We start from the raw sequence: 11,238 nt of genomic DNA, 5'->3' as shown, positions 1-11,238 counted from the left end.
TCTGTGATGTCAAATATCTTTATAAACAATAGTTTAATGGTTAGTACAGTGCCCTAGTATGAAAAATGTCCCTGGTTAGATAAAAGAGGCATTTAAACAATAACCATGAACCATGATGGAGAATCAATCTGATGTGAAAATGGCATTGCTCCGCTTATTAAAAATTGACTGGGATGATTGGGCAAGGCTCAACCCTCCCATCCTAAAACCCCAATTACAAAAAGAAATCAAAGGAAATGTTTATTAAACTCAAGGTGTTTCATTGCCAGGTCAGCTGGTTTTAGCGTCTAAGAATAAGGCCTTTGTGTGAGCACTCATATTGAGGTGCTTTTTTTGTAAATTATGATTGATTTCAGTTTTCTTATCTACATTTGAGCAAAAATTGCACTTTTTAGTGAGCCGTCATATCAAAGTGTGACGTTCTTTCAAGTCAGTTTTGGAGGCAAAAACCTAGTTTAATCTACTCTGGCTCACGTCCATGTTTCGAGACGTTCGCGATTTATCCATCCACAGAGTTCCATAGTTTGAGTATGAGTAGTTGTCATATTCGTGCGGCTGTTGCCAAGCTGCACAATTTCCCCCTGCTTCTACCACAGATGTACATATGTATATCTAGTGCAATTCGTTCATAGTCCTCAAAAAAGTAAACCAAATTTAGACCGTATTTCCGATTCATGTGACACAACGATTTGATCATTGATGTCTCGTGGACCAACACCCAGTAACCAGAAATTGGATACTGTTGAGTGTTTTACATCGTTGGATGATAGTGGTACAAAGGCTTTGGTGGGGGGAAAATTCCAAAACAGTAATGCGAGATCAGGGAATCTCTTCCAACAAACTGATGTTAGTATCTGGCAGAGGCACGAACCGCGTTCGTTTGCAGCAACTAGTCTTTTTTGGCGGAATACTGAATGGAAGTGCGATATGGGAAATCGTCAAAGATGGGCATTGAACTTTGAAAAGTGTCTTCAGTAGGAGAAGAATGGTTGAAAGTGTGCGAGTAGTCCTGTTGCTCATTAAAATAGATGGAGTTCGGAGGACCTTAAAAATTGCTTATAAACAATTAACTTTTATTTCTCAATCACCTATTTCTGCCAGTTTATACTTAAAGGAATACACTTAAAAACCCAAATGTTTTCACCTCAGTTCTATTTGAAGTCAGATTATCTATTTGTACAAAAGCACTCTATCTCTTTCCTGGCAAAGGTGGGCATTACATCACTCAACGTGAATCGTTAAGCGGCAGCCTAACCTCTTTTTTGTCAATGACGAGTGAACATTAATTCGTCATTACTTTTAACAGAGTGTTTAGACATTTAAATTGCTAACCGACACGTTGGAAGCTTAAAGGTTCTTTATTTTGTTGGTTTGACATAGTGAGGCAAACCAACGACGATTTTGTCACCAACGTAATTCGTGTCACATGTGCTACATATTTATATGTTACACGTAAGGACACATTATTTTGTCACATACGAGTAATTGGAAAAATTGCCTTTGGTAACCAAGAATAACCTTTTCTTCAAAAAGGAAGGATTCTTCATTCAACATTTTAAGCACATGAACAAAGTCAACTTTTTTTATGACCAATGCCCACCAATCACATTTTGAGCCTTGTCTTTTCACGATCGTTGTCCGATGTTTGAGCACATAATAATGCCCGGAATTAGGCTTAAAAGCTCCCCATTATCATACCTAACTATAATGTGGAATTTTATGAACTCCCTTCAAAAAGCGTGCTAAAAAAAGCCCTCTCTCTCGTTAAAGAAACACTTTCTCTTTCATGAAAACAAGCTCATTACCGAACGGCCTTAATCAATTCATATGTTTGCCATTGAACACATGTTTGCACTTTGATCGGTTTCTAATCTGTTCGCGAATATTTGCAACACAACAAATATTTAGATAAGACCGACCGGCTGCAGGAAAATTAATTTTCTCCCTTTCCGCTCCCTGAATCTAATCGATAACACATGAAGTGCCCAAAATGTGAATCACACTTTTTGTCCCGTGAATTTCACCAAAGTTGATTTGCTCTTGCCGCAATGAAGGAGCGTCCCTTTTTGCGGGCGAGCTGAACCGTTCCCCCAAATCCAAAAGCATCTCGCACATCTCAAGACCAGAGGTGAAGAGACAGACGAGGAACAGCCAACCAGCCAATGGTTGGAAGATACTATGGATGACGGGTTGCTTGTTCCATTGGAAGATTTTGAAAAGCGCCAAAGGAATCACTCAAACTTGGACGAGTGTGAGATTAGGAACGGGGGTCGTTCCACTTGTTCTAAGGCTTTAAGCCAGAGAAACTCGCTTGAAAAGAGAAGACGAGAGCAAAGAAGAACGGATTTGGTGAAGAAAGACAACTTCCGATACATTGGAAAGGTAGGACTCTCATTTCCTTTTCCTTCCCCCTTGTTTATTGTTGAGGCTTTTGTTATAAATCAATAAATGACTCAAGGTTGCAAAAGTTCCTTACCATAAAGAAAACTTGAGAAAATGAATTTTGCAAATATGGAACCAAAAAGGAAACGGGTTTGGGTCGGATTTCCGATAATCCGTTAGATCTCCGTTTGTGGATGTGGGTTTAGCATCTTAAAGTTTCCCGAGAACGTAATTGATTGTTCCGACGCTCTCTATGATTAATAATGATTGCTAGTGGTTAAAGCAATGGACTGGTGCTACGTTACAAACCCTTTCCTCACCTAAGATGAAATATGAAACAATTACCTGACATGCGCCATTGAACAGAGTAAAAGAAATATCGTTTGCTACAAAGGGAGAAAAATGAGAGACACCAAAATCTCTTTTTGACAAAAAATGTCCAATTGGCGAAATATATATCACACAAACTTGCGTATCCAAAAATATCACATTTACTTAGAAAATGGTTCAAATTGGGTTCAAGTAGCTTATTCATCGCTTACTCCAGGGTTTCACTGTTTTCGGGTAAAAATGAACCGGTAAGGCGGTAAAAAATAGGGTTTTTATCCTTTGCCAGTAACCATTCATTACAGTTCATCCCCGTACGCGTCGTAGTTAGACGGCTACATATCCTGAATTACAAAGAAAATAAAAATCTTGTACTTCATAATTTCCCACTAATAGTTTTTTTTTTGATAACTTATCCTTCATGTTCCGAGGTAGGTTCAGTTATTCGGACATTTAGGCAAGAGCTGGTACCAGCAAACAAACTTGCCTGCCAATGCCAGTGATGCAAAATTAGCGTTTCAAACTAGTTTAAACGAAGATGACCTTTCCTCATATAGCAATGTGAAAGACGGGTCAGCTTCTCAAAAACGTGTTTGAAGCCCCAAACTTGTATCACTGACACTGGTACCAGCAAACAAACGAACCTGTCAGAGCTTGCCTAAACGTCCCCATAGGCGTTTAATCGACTGGTTGTTTCATGATCAGCGGAACCACCCTGTGGAGTTTCTGCTAATTGGTCTAACCGTCAATCCATCCATTGTTGAATTCATGTTCATTCCATCATATTTACTGTTATTGTTTATCATCGTACTAGTCTTATTCATATAGATCTATGATAAAATGGTAACTTTCAGGTCGAGTAGAAATTGCGGAAGTTTCAAGGTTTTGAATGAATGATTGAGCTGAACAGAGACCCCATGTTTTAAAGCCCTTAACTTGATCATAAAGACGAAATGGAGCAGCTTTATGGGTTCTTTAGAGGTAGCCCATAGAGGTAAACTCAGGGTTGACAAGTAAATGCACCTTTCTCTATCTAAGACATGTACGAGGTCTAACTTCAATTACATACTCTTCTAACACAACTAGGTAAAAAATACCCTTTAAAGCTTTGACGGAAACACCCGAACACGTCTTGGCATTTTTCTATCGTAGAAAGTCACAAGAAACAATTTTGATTGTATTGCATTATAATATTCTAGCCCACATAAAAACCTACATGGCTATAAACAACATAGAAACTGAAGTTTTCAAAAAACCTCTTCAATGAAAATTGGGAGCACACTTAGTTAGCCCTTGATTATAAATCATGATATCATTTATTCCACCACTACTTAATTACATGGGATTTAATGATCCAAATTTCATCGTTTTTAGCCCTAAAATGTCCAGGTTATATGTTACTTCAATTTCCCACAGAATTTATATGGATCTTCAATATCACAAAAATGAAAGCTTGGTACCCTTTTCCTTGCATAGTCTCGCAATAGCTCAAAATGTTATATAGTGTCACTTGAAACGCATTAGAAGTATGATCTTTGAAAATATGTTCAACAATCGTCATGAGTACACAACAACAATATATGTGTACAACAGATAATGTTATAGATTTGGTCGCTTCTTGAATACTTGGTTGAAACTGATTAAAAATAGCGTTTTTGAGGCTTCATTGACATTTGAAGAAAACAGTGACTGCTCGACTAAATATCCTTTGGATGGTTCTATAGTACATTTCAAAAGTCTGTTATTTTTGTGGAATTTAGATATGATTGTATAACATCTTGAGCTTTTGTGAGCTGAGACTACGCAAGAAAAAGAATAAAATATGTTTCATGTTTGTGATATTAAAAATTGATGGAGGAAAAAGCACAATAAAATCAAACAAAATTGAATAAGATAGCCCATGAACTACTACGCTCGAAATGTGGACTGCAAACGGGCTTCCCGCCAAATTGACCTACTCTTGGTGATAGCAACTCTGAGCCACTTTTCAAATTAAAGTAATGAAATAAGAAACGTAGACATCTTCAATTGAAGGCAAGTTATTTTTATATCATTTACTTGTAAAGAGGTTCGTTCTGAAGTGATATTGTCAAAAGTTTATGTAGCTGATCAAGAGCAGGCCGAAAAATTGAATTATATCTATTGTTTACTGTATAACTTTGGACTTATCTCCTGAGTTCTCTAACCATAGTTTGAGCTCAAACTTGGCCAAGTTCATGTGTCCAAAAAGATCCTGTGGTCTTATGAAGTGATTATTTGGAATAAATTGAACGGTCTTGGAGATAAGAACTTTTGCTTCAGTTCGCAGCCCACCTTTCTAGAAGTCCGTGGCTGCAGGGAAAAAGCAAAAAACAACATGGTTGTAAGATAAACTTGTTACCGCTAGGCCCCTTAATCACTAATGAAAGGGAGGAAAATAATAAAAAAGAGGATAAGCATACCGATATGAAACCATTATGGGAGCAACAAAAATCAAACGTTCGAAACAAACATTTCTGTTTTGGTGCCCGCTGAGATCAGATTAGTTTGCTCTTATTCTTATCTCCCAGAAATTTCGCACCAGTTTATTGCTCATTTATGTTTATATTTAGCTTTAGCAGTTTCTCTCTGATTTGCATTGTAGTATTTCTAGTTCCAAATCGTTATGTGTAGTTCTTTAGTTTGATTGTATTGGTCATTGATAGTTGAAAATTATTGTACATTAATGCATTGTTTGTAGTTTTGTTAGATCAATTTATTGAGTTTATTTCGGTGTTTTTGTGTTGTTTCCCTAGTTTTGGCTCTTGATTCCTTGCTTTACTCTGTCTCTTATCTCTTGATTATCATCTCCATCCTAGATTCGGATGTCCAATTTGATGTTAGGTAGTTCAGTGCTATTTTGTATTGTTGTCCTGTGACTCAAGACGACTTAATTACAACCTTTTAAAGTTCCTCTTTCTTTTTTTGTTCTCTTGATTTCCCTGACAAGTGCATTTGCAACTGATAGCCCTTTGCATTCACACTTGGCAGGGAAGGATCCTTCCTTAGTCAATAAGCCCTTCATCATTCAGGCTTTAGCTGTTTGGGTCAATCAGACCAGGGTGCCGCCTGAGCAACAAATAGGCTCACCCAATTGTTTAGAAATCGACTGATTTGACAAGTGTAGAGGTTGAAGAGGTGTCTCCATTCATAGTAGAGCAGGATAGGATAGTTTAGGAGAAAAAGTCTGTCCAGTTTTTCGAAAGCAGCCATGCCCTGAAGAACGAAAAAGCTGTCAGTTTGACCACCCTAAATGGTGTCAAAAACTTCTCAAGTACGGCCTTGAGAAGTACAATAAGAAGAAGGGATGTTCGAAGGAAGATTGTCCTTTTTTTCACCCGTACATGTGGCGTCAGTCCTTGAGACTTAAGACGCGCTTTAACGTACGGTATACCTCTGTCCACGTACATAGAAGGGACGCAAAGGAGGCAAAGGTACAGACAAGTTCAGTTTCTCAGTCTTAGAGCTAACCCTATTCCTAAACCTAATCCCAACCCACCCCCTACCTTAACCCGTTTAGCCTCCTCCCTCCCCCTCCTCCTACGTGATGAGATACTCACAGGTTCTTGCTCCTGTTTTCTTGAAATTGATGCGTTGCATCTTGGATCAGGGCATGTCTCCATCCTTTCTGAATTTAGCTCATGTTGTTCCAATTTTCAAAGAGGAGATAAATCGCTCCCCAATACTATAGGCCGATTTCTCTCACCTCGAATATTGCGAAGGTGTTTGAGAAGATCATGATGTTCAAACTTGAGGAGTTTCTTGAAGTCCATGATGTCCTTCCACACCTTGCCAGCATGGGTTCCGATCTTAGCACGGTGGCCAACCTGAGGCCTGTTTTTTAATACTCTTACCTCGGAGTTAGGCGCTTGGACGTTGACCGGTGTGAAAATACACTGGGCTAGGTGGTGAGCGGATCCTCATTCTGGGTAACGTCCACGACTTAACTCAGAGGTACGAGCGTTTAAAAACGTCGGTTCAGATTGAACATATAGGTCAGATTTTAGAGAAACTAGAGAGACACGAGTCAGTTGATGTTGCCTCTTGTATTTTGATTTTGCCAAGGCCTTTGATAAGGTTGATCGTGGCCTCATTGGGACGTTTAAGCAAACTCCCGGTACCAGCAAGCAAACTTGCCTGCCAGGACCAATGATTCAAATATGGCACTTCAAACTAGTTTTAACGAGGCTGACCTTTCCTCATCGTACCGTGAAAGAGGGGTCAGCCTCTCAAAAACATGTTTGAAGCCCCAAATTTGCATCACTGGCACTGGTACCAGCATACAAACGAGACTGCCAAAGCCACAGACCATATAATGACTAGACCTCGCATTGCGCGAGGAAAAATACGAACTTTTGCCCTCATGAGCTGGAACATAAATTTTGGTGTACAGTGAATCATGCTTTTTCATCCGCCAGGGTGGCCGGATTCTGAGTGAGTTTGTCACTGATTGCGTTCGTTGAAGACCCAGAGATTGTAGGTCGTTGGTACTGATCAGGCAGTCACCCTCCTCTTTTTGGGGGTACAGAGTTGTTGACACAAAATCCATTTTCCTCTGCACTGAGGTTGGGCCAATGCGACATTTAGTCGTTATATGATCTGTGGCCAGAGCTTGCCTAAACCTTCCCATATTGAATAGACTTTGTGTCATTGGGATCCAAGGCAAGGTTCTCAATTGGATTAGAAGCTTCATAGGAAGGGGGTAAATAGTAAGGGTTGAAGGGTCGTATAGTGAAATTCATGACGTCAAGTCGGGTGTTCCCCAAGGCTCTATCCTAAGGCCCCTCCTTTTTGGTAATATTCATTGATCCGCTTCAAAAGCTTCGTATTACTGCCAGTCTCTCTTCTTATGCTGACGATACAACGTTAGTTTCCGGTAGGAATGGCCAAGATTCCACTAGCCCTGCAAAGGACCTAAAAAGAATCTACTCTTGGGTTACTGAGAGTAATATGGCCCTGAACGGAATAAAATTCAGCTCAATGACCTTCGGGTCAACTCCTTTGAACACTGCACGCGTAGATAATGGATTCTGAATTTCAATGGATAATTAAAGACTTAAAGTAGGGGTAGTCACGGACTTCTAAAAAAAGAGATGGACTCCGCTCAGTCACAGATTCCCTTTCTTGGGTGACCCCCAAGGGAGAAACGACAAAGTAGCAACGCCAATTCAGCCTGTATTATGTCTTAAGGCTGGGTTAGTCTTGACCAGATCGGCTGGGTCAACAGTTTGGCATTAAGTGGTCAAATGGGCTGGAATTTTTGACTCCTCCAACTTGCATTGAAATTGCTCATTTAGGGTGTCTCTTTTCAAATGAGGAGGCTAATGATAAGGTTTAATATATACTTTCCATTGAAGGAAAGCTACCAAATGTCAAATATTTTGAACTCCATTATTGTGGAAATGCTTGTAATTATTTTCAACTTCATTTCATGGTTAAACCATGTCCATGCCCACTAACTAAATACCAATGAAAAGTCAAGCTGGCTTTGGCTATCAAATTTGATTGAACCCTGGTTGCGCTGGAGTCAATAAGTGGCCAGGACGGCAAAAAATTCGCCTGAACTCAGGTACTTCACTAATCTACGTCAATTGAGTGTCAAAATAACATCATTGTTGACCATATTTTGTCTAGGGCACCCTAGGCATGATTATCTATGATTAAGTGAAACTGTTCTTGCAGTGTTTTCAACACGAAGGTATTTCCCATTGGCATTGTGGTCAAATGTGAATTTCACCTTCAATTGCCCAATACCAATATGGCAAAATCACCAATATTGTGTCCATAGGGAAATTCTGAAGGCAAAAATCACAATGAAGAGGTAAGAAAGAATGAGCAGGTAGTGACACTTCTGGTACTTAATGTTCTAAACTCTCATTTAAGTCTAATTGAAAGTGGTAGAAACATGTGCATATCTCTTGTTTTCGACCAAAGTTTCTGTTTGTCAATGCATAACTAATAGAGGACGTGATATGAAGCCAAAGCAAACACTTTTGAAAACATTTGGAATTCCTCAAAAAATCAGTTCGTTTTGAAAATCAGTTCATTTTGAAATTCAGCAAAAGTTATCATACCAATCCAAAAATTTGATGTGCTCACTTCTTAAAATGTAATGATGAACCTTGGTCTTGGGTTTGCGGCGTAATCACCCAAATATCTGATAAGTTTAGACTTTAATCATTGCAAGGATCTCTTATGTCATAGTTAACTATCACCTTTATTAACTCTAAACAACTATACTAAACCAATTGATCTTAGTCCTTTACAATATGTACTGCAGGAATCACTGTCACATCCTAGAATAAGAATAAGAATAACTTTTTAGTACTCTCTCTAACACAGCTAAAGTGAATGCCTATGTGAAAGACAATCAAAGTTACTGATTGTTAATGTTTGTTTAGGAGAATTACAACAATGAGCTGAAAGGTCTTTGAAAATCCTTATGATCAAGAATTGTCCAAGGACAAAGTAAACAAATTTTTAAGTAGCATTCCAGATCAACCCTACATTCCAGGCCTAGCTCGGTCTGACAACTCAAACTCGTTGGTAGACCAAATAACATGGAAAGATTGAAAGGTAATGAATAGACGACTTATAACCTTTCATTTCAATAGCACTGGGGGTTACATTCCTTGTAGCAGTTAGAAAAGCCCATGAAAAACCAAACGAAAAAACAGAAGGATGTTCTTGAACCTCAATTACGTGTAGAAAAACGAATACATAATACCTTCCCCGCCCTAACTATTACATACTTTTTGGATTGTAGGAGTTATAACGCACCTCATGAGCTTGCTGTCATAGTTTCACACCATGCTGTTTCCAATTCAATTCAACATTAAATGTTTTCTACTGAGGAAGACTACATGTGGAAACTGAGAAGCTTATTTTCAATTCATTTACAATTTTGTATAACAGAGTTGATTTGGATCATTAAAATTCGATTGTAATATCCAAGTGGAAGGGTCAATTTATTTTTGAAGTTTAATATTGATTTAAGCTAATGTAACTAGAAGCTCATTTTTGGGTAGAGATGATAGAAGAGTTTTGCAAATATCATACTATATTAGGTATTATGTCTCGCTTTTGCAATTGGCAATAAGTGCCCATTGAAACCTATGTCTTGGGTTTGTCAAGGGAGGAGAGTTTTACTAACACTACTAGAATTTGCATTATTAGCTTTAAAGAAGAATTAATGATAGAAAATTAGGGACTAAAAATAAGGCAATTGTCTTCATAATTCGTAACTATTGATATTTTTGTATTTTCCACGAAGAAAGAAGCACTGAAAATGATGTCAAGGGTGCTCTTTCAAATAAACAGAGAGATCGCCTCTTTCCCCTCTATGGGTCACCTTCTTTTTGCCGTGCGCCATCCAGGTCTTCTAGAAATCCATGGGGTAGTCCTCCAAAATAATGGAAAGTACGATGAGCATATCCAATTGATGGTGGGTAAAGCTTTTCAAAGGTGTGGTTGCATATATCGCACGTTTAAGTCCAGAGATGGCATCACGATGCTAACTCTGTACACAGTCAATTGTACATACAGCCATATCTTGAATATGCTTCACCCATTTGGATTCCAATGAGTTCAGCAGGTTTGCAAAAGGTCGAGCAAGTCCAAAGATGTTTCACTAGGAACATCACGGGTATGACAGAGCTCTCGTATTGGGAGAGGCTAGAAAAGTTGGGATTGTACAGTACTCAGAGAAGGTACGAAAGGTATCTGATATTGTACGTTTTCAAAAACATCCATGAGCTTTGTCCCAACCCGGGATTTAGGGTCAATTCTAGTGACCGTAGAGGCTTAATGTGCGTTTTGAGAGCACCTTCAAGCCCTCGAGAATCCAGGCTAGTTGAAGTCCACTTCTCTTCTTGCTCGGGCTTCTTCATTGTTTAATTTGCTTCCCTCTAATATTCGTAGGGAACACATAGGCCTCTTAGATCCGGTAGCACCTTTCAAGTTAGTACTATTGGGATGAAATATGAATATTCGTCGGTTTTTAATTGGTAATCTTCATACTGAGACTAGTTCTAGAAAGAACAAACGTATGCCAAAATGTATGATTTTTTAAGTAATAATCCGTGCTTTACTACGATACGTGGTGATATGAGTCATTGCAACTGTTTAGAATTACTTTTGGCAAGATATTGTAATTAGACGGTACCCTACGTATCTCCATTACCTTATGCTCATTTAAAAGAAGTAAAAAGAATGACGGGGAAAACATGCTATGAACATCAATCAGCCTCTTTAAGTTCCAAAAAACAGTAAGGTTGTGACCACTTTCAAAAACAATCCAATGTACGCCACATGTCCCAAAAAATGGGTTTCCGAACCCTGTAGCATACCTTTGTTTGAAAACAATTGCTTAAGAGTTGTAAAAAGAAACTATATACATACACTCTAAAACTCATTTAATCGTACGATGCATCAACCCTTTTCGAGTTCGTCCATCCCAGAACCTTTTTCTCGATTTTCCGATTTTGGCGATAATTTAAGACGATGTTCTTG

At 38.7% G+C, this 11,238-nt stretch overlaps 1 protein-coding gene across 2 annotated transcripts in view; it reads left to right on the top strand.

The window, feature by feature from the left end:
• Nucleotides 1–2,063: 2,063 nt before the first annotated feature.
• The window catches only part of LOC131891709 (RYamide receptor-like), a 45,353-nt gene continuing 36,178 nt past the window's right edge, over nucleotides 2,064–11,238 (top strand). For both annotated transcript variants that reach the window (XM_059241336.1, XM_059241335.1), the window contains exon 1: nucleotides 2,064–2,382. The gene's annotated coding sequence lies outside the window, so the exon portion shown is untranslated. The remainder of the gene's footprint in view (nucleotides 2,383–11,238) is intronic.

Source organism: Tigriopus californicus, chromosome 12 (assembly GCF_007210705.1).
Source record: "Tigriopus californicus strain San Diego chromosome 12, Tcal_SD_v2.1, whole genome shotgun sequence".
Lineage (NCBI taxonomy): Eukaryota > Metazoa > Arthropoda > Copepoda > Harpacticoida > Harpacticidae > Tigriopus > Tigriopus californicus.
The sequence above is the reverse complement of the archived record's forward strand: the minus strand, read 5'-3'. Positions and strand labels throughout refer to the sequence as shown.